We start from the raw sequence: 9,194 nt of genomic DNA, 5'->3' as shown, positions 1-9,194 counted from the left end.
GAATCAAGGTTCTGGAGACTCACTGACCAAAGTGTGGTCGTGGGCAATAGCAAGTCCAGGGGATCTTCACAGCTTACATCAGAAGTACACGGACAAGACAAAAGTGACCTCATCTAACACAGAAAGTACCTGGTTTATCTCAAGCTGGCAACAATGACACTAAGCGCATTGGCACAGATGACACCAAGAGCCAGTTGGGAAGTAGCGCTACCCTAGTGGGGTTTGCCTGTTTATAATTTGCCAGAAAACTTGGTAGAGAAAAAGAAGCCAGAGTTACTCAGGGCACCATGGCAGTGATAACTCACAATGCCTGCAGCCAGGGCAAGCTGGATCCACAGAGAGGCAAAGGTACTGCTCACTGCTCTGGAGGCCAGAAGTCTGAGATTAGAGTGCAGATATGGCCAGGTTCAGGATTACAAAAACTTCCGTCCTGGCTGCTCAGAGAGTACACATTGTTAAGTTGTTAAGGGTGGGGTGGGGATTGAGCTCACTTATAAAAGACCAGGACCAAGCCGCTGCCATCACCATGACCTGAGGCAACGCAACCAGGGAGAGCTTGCCCACCAGAAGAACATGAAGAAGCAGAGCCACTCAGTTAAGGGAAAGCTCCGAGATGATGGGCTTTCTGCTGCCGGCCCGCAAGCAGAGGGACTCAGGGATCATGCAGCAGAAGCAGAAAAAGGCAACCGAGAAGAAGGAGGAACCCAAGTAGCTTTGTGTCCAACTCCCTTGCCCTACGCCTGTGTGCCTGGAGCCAGTCCCACCATGGAGTTTCTTCCTGTAATGCTCACAGGTCCCAGTACCGATGGCATTCCCTTTTCCGTGAGTCTGAAGCCGGTTCCTTTTGTATTTCCTTCCCCTCAGGTAGCCTCTCTCCCTCTGGGCCACTCCTGGGGCTGAGAGAGTAACCTCTCCCCAGTGTTTTTTTATTCCTGTGGGGCATACCCCAACGTATTAAAAATAGCTTTGTAATCCCAAATAAATAAATAAATAGACCAAGACCCCATCATGACTTCACCTGACTCTTGTCACCTCCCCCAAATACCACTTCGTACCATCATACTGGACGTTAGGACCCCGGCATATGAAGTGGGGGCTCTCTGCTTATAGTAAAAGCCAAGTCAGACCATCACAAGAAGGAATGGCCACTCTACCTGTGTTAATCTGAGTCTAGGAAGGGGAAATAGGAAGAGCTTCACGGACTTTGCCTCTAAATTGGTAGATTCCTAGAAACCTAAAATCCACCCATCAAGGGGGGCTCATGGAGAACAGTATATTCATCAGCTCTCACCCAGGTCCAACTCCCAGTAGGGCTGGAGGTTGGTGGACCCATGCTGTGTTTACGGCCCACGGCCCAGACATAGAGGAAGGACCTTGTGTGTGCTCCCCAGCCAAGGCAGAAGCTGTTAAAATGTCTATACCTAGAAACCAGGAGGGTAAAGGTGTTCTACACCCTGGGGCATGTGTTCTCGTCAGAGACTTGCTGTATCTCCACATCACTCCACCTGTTTGGCCTATGAAGAAGACAGTAGTTCTTAGAAAATGGAAGGCTGTTATCGTAAATGGGATCAGACCACAGCTCCTGCAACCGCCTCTCCTGATTAGCTTCACTGGTACAGCACGCTTACAACGCATCTCTTCCCCACCCCCCAGCCGAACTGATGTTCATGGACCCTTTCTTTTTTTTATATAGTTTTTTTTTTAATACAAAGATAAAGAGAGGATATGTCCCGGGTCCCTGCTTTTGGCAACAATGTTGTGTTTTAAAAGATTGGAGCTGGGGGGTGGTGGGAGCCGGGATATGTTCTATAGAGGTCTGGGGAAAGGGGGTACCTCAGTGAGTCCATGCTGAGGCGTCCCTTCCCCCTGAAGGATCAGTCACACGATGGTATAGTATAGAATAGTTTATTCAGGGCATGGGGAGGGAGTTAAGAGGGTAATAGAGCAGAGCGAGAGCGAGAGAGCAAGAAAGCAAGAGAGCGAGAGACAGAGAGACAGAGACAGAGAGAGAGACAGAGAGACACAGAGAGACAGAGAGAGAGAAGGAGTAGAGGCCAGCCATGAGCACATGGAAAGAAGGGGGGAGGGGAATGGGGAGAGAAGGGACTGAGGGGGAAGAGGGTAAGAGCAAGAGAGCAAGAGCGGGGGTTGGTGATTTAGCTCAGTGGTTAGAGCGCTGGCCTAGCGAGCGCAAGGCCCTGGGTTCGGTCCCCAGCTCCGAAAAAAGAACAAAAAAAAAAAAAAAAAAAAAAAAAAAGAGAGCAAGAGCGGACCTTTTTTTTTTCTTTTTCTTTTTTTTTTTTTTTTGGAGCTGGGGACCGAACCCAGGGCCTTGCGCTTCCCAGGCAAGCGCTCTACCACTGAGCTAAATCCCCAACCCCTCTTTCTTAATATCTGTTATAAAAGGATGGGGATGAAGACATTACTTTCAACAGATAGCTACACCTTTCATGGTCCTATCTCCCAAGACCAATGCTCTAGCCCAGAACTGTCTCCTAGTCCACAGGCACCATCATTGTCTTTCCTTCCCATCACTGTTGGTGACACAGTGGTGACTGCACTTGATCGACAGAAACTAGATGTTACCATCATATTAGAATCCATGTGCTGAGGAGTGGACCCCACAGAACCTGGGACTCTATGTCTGGAACCCCAAGTGTGATCGTGTGAATGAGAATGGTTCCTATTAACTCATATATTGGAATGTTTTGTTTGGTCCCCAATTGGCGAAACTGACTGGGAAGGATTAGGCGTTTTGGTCTTCACATGAAGCTCAAGAAGAAGGACGACCAAAGTGTGGATGCTTCAGTCTTTCTTAGAAGGGGAGACAAAAATATTCATAGGAGGAAATACAGAGACAAAGTTTGGAGCAGAGTCTGAAGGAAAGGCGATCCAGAGTCTGCCCCACCTGGGTATCCAGCCCATATACATACAGCCACCAAACCCAGGCAGCATTGCTGATGCCAAGAAGTGCATGCTGACAGGAGCCTGATATAGCTGTCTCCGGAAAGGCTCTGCCAGAGCATGACAAACACAGAGGTGAATGCTTGCAGCCAACCATTGAACTGAGAATGGGGTCCCCATTGGAGGAGTTAGAGAAAGGATTGAAGGAACTGAAGGAGTTTTCAACCCCGTAGGAAGAACAACAATACCAACCAACCAGAGCTCCCAGGGACTAAACCACTATCCAAAGAGTACACATGGACAGATACATGGCTCCAACTGCACACATAACAGAGGATGACCTTGTTGGGCACCCATGGGAGAAGCCCTTGTTCCTGCCAAGGCCCAACCCCCCAGTGTAGGGGAATGTCAGGGTGGGGAGATGGGAAGGAGTGGGTAGATGGTTTGGGAAACACCCTCATAGAAGAAGGGGGAGGGGAGACAGGATAGGAGGTTTTTGAATGGGAAACTGGGAAAGGGGATAACATTTGTTTTTCTTTTTTTTTTTTTTTCCCGGAGCTGGGGACCAAACAGGGCCTTGCGCTTGCTAGGCAAGCGCTCTACCACTGAGCTAAATCCCCCAACCCTAGGGGATAACATTTGAAATGTAAATAAATTTAAAAATCCAATTTTAAAAAAGCACAAAAAAAAGAAATATGAGGTTAAACAACTTGCTTATGGTTGCAATTAGTTGACAATAGACCAAATACTACAGATATTACAATTTTCTCCTTTATTTGAGATAATATCAAGCTATCTGTTGAAACCTTTATTACCTGCCTTATATTTTATCCATATGTAGAACTAATTTTATTAAAGTTTTGCATAAGTATCTTTTAAAAAAAAAAAAAAAAAAAAAAAAAGGAGTTGGGGTTGGGGATTTAGCTCAGTGGTAAAGCGCTTGCCTAGCAAGCGCAAGGCCCTGGGTTCGGTCCTCAGCTCCGAAAAAACAAACAAACAAATTTAAAATAAGGAGTTTCAGTCTTGTTGAAAAAGGTGTGGTCTTTGAGGTCTCAAAAGCCTGTATCACTCCCAGTTCTCTCTGTGTAACCAACTTTCAGGTCCAGATGTAAGCTCGTAGCTACTGCTGCAGTGCCACGTCTGCCTGTTTCGTGCCATACTCCCCAGTATGATGATCTCGGACTCTAACCCTCTGTAACCATGAGTCCCAATAAATGCTTTCTTTTAGAAGTTACTTCGGTCAGGGTGTGTCTCCATGACAATAGGAAAGTAACCAAGATGTCTGGGTCCCGTGTTTACAGTCTCTTCAAGCATAAGACAGACACATCCCTGTTATTTAAGAGACAGTTTTTACCCCTCTGCTAAAATTCCTTCCCAGGGAGGGATATAATAAAGATCTACCCTTTCTCTTACGGTCCCAGTGATGAACCAAGGCATGATTCCTCCAAAGGTCGCTCTGGAGAACCAATGAGGGTGAGAGGTTAGCTACAGGGAAGCAGATGTTCCTCACCCCACAGGCCATACCTGAAAAGCCTTACCTAGCAGTAATAAGAGCTTCCTGTAGCAGCATAAATGGACCCCCTCCCCACCTAGTTGTCTCCAGCCTACATACTTTAGCCCCTCCCTAGGCAATTAAGGTAGAGTCGCAAACAACAGATGGTGAAGAGCAGCTGGATAGTCAAATGAGGGTCATGTGACCCACCCCAGGGCAGAGATGCATTTGCAGTTGTTCAGCTTCTTGTCAGTCTCTTGTGACAAGGTGCTTACTTAACCCTTTAACTGAAAACTCAAAGCAAGAGAAGCCTCTGCAGGGGCTGGAGAGAGGGCTCAGCAGTTAGGAGCACTTACTACTCTTGCTCAGGACCGGGGTTTGGTTCCCAGCATCCACCTTGTGACTCACAACCCTTTTAACAGACTGCAATGCACTCTTCTGGCCTCAGAGGGGGTGGGGGTGGGGGATCCTCTACAATAAGTCCAGGTTGTCAACACACTGACCCAGCAGGTCCGATGGAGCTTCTGGCTAGCCTTTTAGATGACTATTGCATGGACTGTGGCAAAGTGCCGTCCTCACCAGAAGAGAACTAACCTGGTTCCAACCAGTACCCTAGATACTGAACATCCACCCCGAAGCCACAGTTAGAACATCTGATCCATGAACCCCAGGGTGGAGTTCAAGGTAGTGCCTCTCAGTAATGAAATGTGATACACAGTGCTGGCTGGAGGAAGCCCCCGAGGCCCAAGTAGGCAACTCCGGGAAGCAGACCATGCACAAGAGTTATTCCCGCACGGTTAAGTTCAGTGGCTTCATGGGGAGCTCCCTGTGACAGCTGACAGAGAAAGAAAAGGTTAAGTTCTGGTTTCAGGTGATTTTGCATAGTACAGGGATGTCATCTGAAGGTGGACAGCTACAGTACCACGGTCCCTTCAAGGTCCACACGACAACGATGGCAGCAAAGTCTCTCAGTGAGCAGAACAGTATGGAGCGTGCCTGGTAGCTTGCTTTACATGGAAGTTTGAAGGTAAGAGGCATGGACCTGTGCTGGTTCATGGGCAGGGACAGGCTGTGTATAGCTGGGTAGCCTGGTACTCACAAGGAACAAAGGTAGAATTTGGATGGCTTAGAGGTCTAGCCTCTCTGGTAACATTTACATGCACAGGGGATGAAGAATCTGCCCCATATGAACACTGACCCAAGCCACAGATGCAAACTAATAGACATCAGAACCTGGATTCCAGCCACAGGGGCTCATTTGGTTGTGGCTACTGCTGAGTGCCCAGTCCCCAGCAGCAGAGAATGGCACCGACCGCTGCCATCCTGAAGGGGCAGAGCTAGAATCGGTGCTTACTCTGGTTGTGGGTGCACCTTCCCTGGCAGCCTAAATGCTCCTGTCCAAATGGCAATTTATAGACTCAGCAGAGAAGCTATTCCACACAGCATAAGTCTCTCCAGTGAACTCACTGTCTGGCCATGTTCCCATTGAACAAGAAAATGGCTCCTAAAAGCTGTTTTGGTGCCAGCAGAGTGACCACACTGTGGGGCTAGGATGTACCTAGGATATGCTTGACTCTCTAGATCAGTGTCCACTCTACAGCTTTCCATGGGCAGCATCCAGGGGTTCCAGGGTCAGGAAAAGAAATAGCATAATTTTGTTTCCTGTCCCTATAACTTTGGGCTCTACTGGTCTAGTGATCTTAGATTCCAAGGGACCAACCAATGCATCCTGGTTCATCCAAGACTCTAATGGGGTTAAATCTAAAAGTACCTAGTCCTTGGAGCGAGCCCCTTCAGTGCTGGACAAATACAAGAGGGTTCTACCAGGGGACACATCATGGAAAAGGCTGTTATAGCAGGGGACCTACAGAGAGAATGGTCTCTGTGATGTTCAGGGTGCTAATCCTGTCTAGGAGAGATCATTGCCATGTTGTAGACAAGGCGAGTGACTCAGAAGGCAGAGATTCTTTAAGGGTGTCTCTTAGTGCCTGTAAGTCCCAAGGAAAACAACCACAGAAAACCAGATTCATCCTGTACGAACAAAACTGATAACACCACAGACCTTTTAGGAATCCAGGCATAGGCTTTCCCCACACCAGCCAAAGCTGGTGCTACCCATCAGCTCAGCCTTGTCTGAGCCCAAAGGTATTAAAATGCTCCATCAAAAAGGGTAGTTGTCGGGGCTAGAGATGGCTCAGCACTTAAGAGCACGGACTGCTCTTCCAGAGGATCTGAGTTCAATTCCCAGCACCCACATGGTTGCTCACAACTGTCTGTAACACCAGGATCCAACACCCTCATACAGACATACACATTCAGGCAAAACATCAATGTACATGAAACAAAAATAAATAAATTATTGGAAAAAGAAAGGTAGTTGTCAATGCCATTACAGCTCCGTGACTGAATAGCAAATGCTTTACCAATTAATTCCTTTGCCTCCTTTCTCCTTCTCCTGTTCCCCTCCCGTCTAACACAACATGTATTTGCTGTGGCTAATGTCTCTGTGTTCCCATCATTTACTTCTTGAACGCGTTCAAGGAGTGTGACTCAGCTACAGGAATGAATGGCCTCCAAAGGTGAACGTGAAGGTTTGACCTGGTTTCTCCGAGATGCAGCCTGTTCTGGCTAGAGAGTTTCACTGTGGCTTTCCTTTGGTTAAATCTAGTTGTGGGAGGTGAAGAGATGACTCAGCAGTTAAAAGCACTGGGTGTTCTTGCAGATGACTCAGGTTGAGTTCCCAGCACCAGCATGGCGGCTTAAAATCAGTTCCAGGAGATTTGACACCTTTTTCTGGCCTCTGTAGGCACCAGACACTCCAGACATGCATATAGGCAAAACATCCATATACATAAGGATTAAAAATCTTTAAAGAAACAAATACAGTGGCTTTTTTTTTTTAAGTGCATACTTCCATCAGTGGGGCTTGTTGTCTTATTGTCGGCTTGGTTAGGCTGAAACATTTCCCTCTGTGGTTGGGGTGGGATGTGGTCACAGCCAGATGTGTTAACAAGAGGAACAGCTGTCTAGCTGATCACGACTTGCCTACTCACCATCGTCTACCACCTTTACCCTACTTGCTGGATTCCAGGTGAAGAGAGGAGAGTCTCTGTCTTGGGTCCCCTAGAGGGTCAGGAACTCTTCCCTGCTAGTGCGCTTCTCTGCCCAAACACTTTGCTGGCTTTCCAACATTTGCTTTCTTAAAAAATGCTATTTCTTTTCTGTCTCTGTCCAGTCAAACGTAAGTTCTATGACAGCAAAGACCTTCTTCTTCTTCTTCTTCTTCCTCTCTTCTCTCTTCTTCTTCTTCTTCTTCCTCTTCTTCTTCCTCTTCTTCTTCTTCTTCTTCTTCTTCCTCTTCTTCTTCTTCTTCTTCTTCTTCTTCTTCTTCTTCTGCTTCACTATTACACCCTCAAGTCTTCCCTCTGTGAAGATGTCTCTTAGCTGGATGGCTACCAAGATGCAAAAGTGGCTACAACACGTCCCTCGTAAGAGGTGTGAGTGTGTGTGTGTGTGTGTGTGTGTGTGTGTGTGTGTGTGTGTGTGTGTGAAACAGAGCACTGTTTGAGGCAATGGTTATAACAAGGTTATAATAATGGTTATAATAGGATATAGACAAGTGCAGGAATCAGAAACAAGTCAGAACAGGGAGCCAGATGATGAGAACAGCAGGTGATGCTTGGAAGAAAGTTTAAAAAAAAAACTGTCAGAAAAAATTAAAAAAAAAAAAAAAAAAAAAAAAAAAGATAGAAATGTGGCCAACTTGATTTTGTGTCCTAAGGATACATAGTGATGGTGGGGCAATGTTAAAAACAAAAGGCAAGCCAGGTGTGGTGATACATGCCTTGAATTCCAGCACTCAGAAGGCAGAGGTGAGCAGATGTCTAAGAGCTCCAAACCAACTAAGGCTACATAGTGAAACACGGTCTCAACATCATACAAACAAAACCAGCAAAGCAATCTTGCAAACAACACCAGTGAGTTGATAGTGGTGCTTGGGGTATGAGATGGCCCATTGCCTGCTGAGCTGGAGGCCACCCCTTAGAACAGACACCGGAAGGTGTCCAGTCATCTCCACTGGGGCACACCCACTCCAGGGTGCGAAGGTCTCTAAATGACTCCACCTCGTCCCAATGGCGTCTTTCCACTTAAGGCCATGGCATCACGGAGGAAAAGAGACTATTCAAACGGCCAGTCCACATTCCTAACCCACGAGCTCTGCAGGCTCACAGCAGCTTCTGCTACACCAACTGAAGTACCCTGGTCAGTGGCTGGAAGCTCAAGGAGAACCGGCTGGTGGTAGGTGAAAGAGAGGTGGTAGTCAGGAGGATTGGGATGCACCAGCGAGAAAGCGAATGGAGTGCACAACTGAAGCAGTCTGGACAGAACCAGCTCCATCCACCTGTCCTATTTCACAGCTAAACGAGAACATCCCAGCCTTGTTCAAGTCCGACTGAGAGATAGGCTGAGCTCCTTCTCTGTGTGTTCATTATTCCCAGCGTTTTCCCATACACGCAGCCTGATTCCCGCAGCACCCCTCGTCCCTGCCATGGCCTCTACAGTAACAACCACTTCTTACATCTCCCCGACCTCCCTGATGTCCCTCATCGCCAATTTGGTCCCTACAACCCCCGCATCCCCAAGCGCGCGGCCGACGAACACCAGGTGAATGCGCGCGTCGTGTGGATCGCTGGCACACCCTAACGCGCCACCCCGCCTCCGAGCATCACGGATTGGTTGTAAGCAGGCTGGCCGCGGCCGATTGGCTCGGGCAACGCGACCGTCGGTCCCGTTTCAC

General features: G+C 47.8%; 1 pseudogene; it reads left to right on the top strand.

The window, feature by feature from the left end:
- Nucleotides 1-287: 287 nt before the first annotated feature.
- LOC116891204 lies at nt 288-803 on the top strand (annotated as a pseudogene).
- Nucleotides 804-9,194: the final 8,391 nt, after the last annotated feature.

Source organism: Rattus rattus, chromosome 2 (assembly GCF_011064425.1).
Source record: "Rattus rattus isolate New Zealand chromosome 2, Rrattus_CSIRO_v1, whole genome shotgun sequence".
Taxonomy (NCBI): domain Eukaryota; kingdom Metazoa; phylum Chordata; class Mammalia; order Rodentia; family Muridae; genus Rattus; species Rattus rattus.
This window is presented reverse-complemented; position numbering and strand designations above follow the sequence as displayed.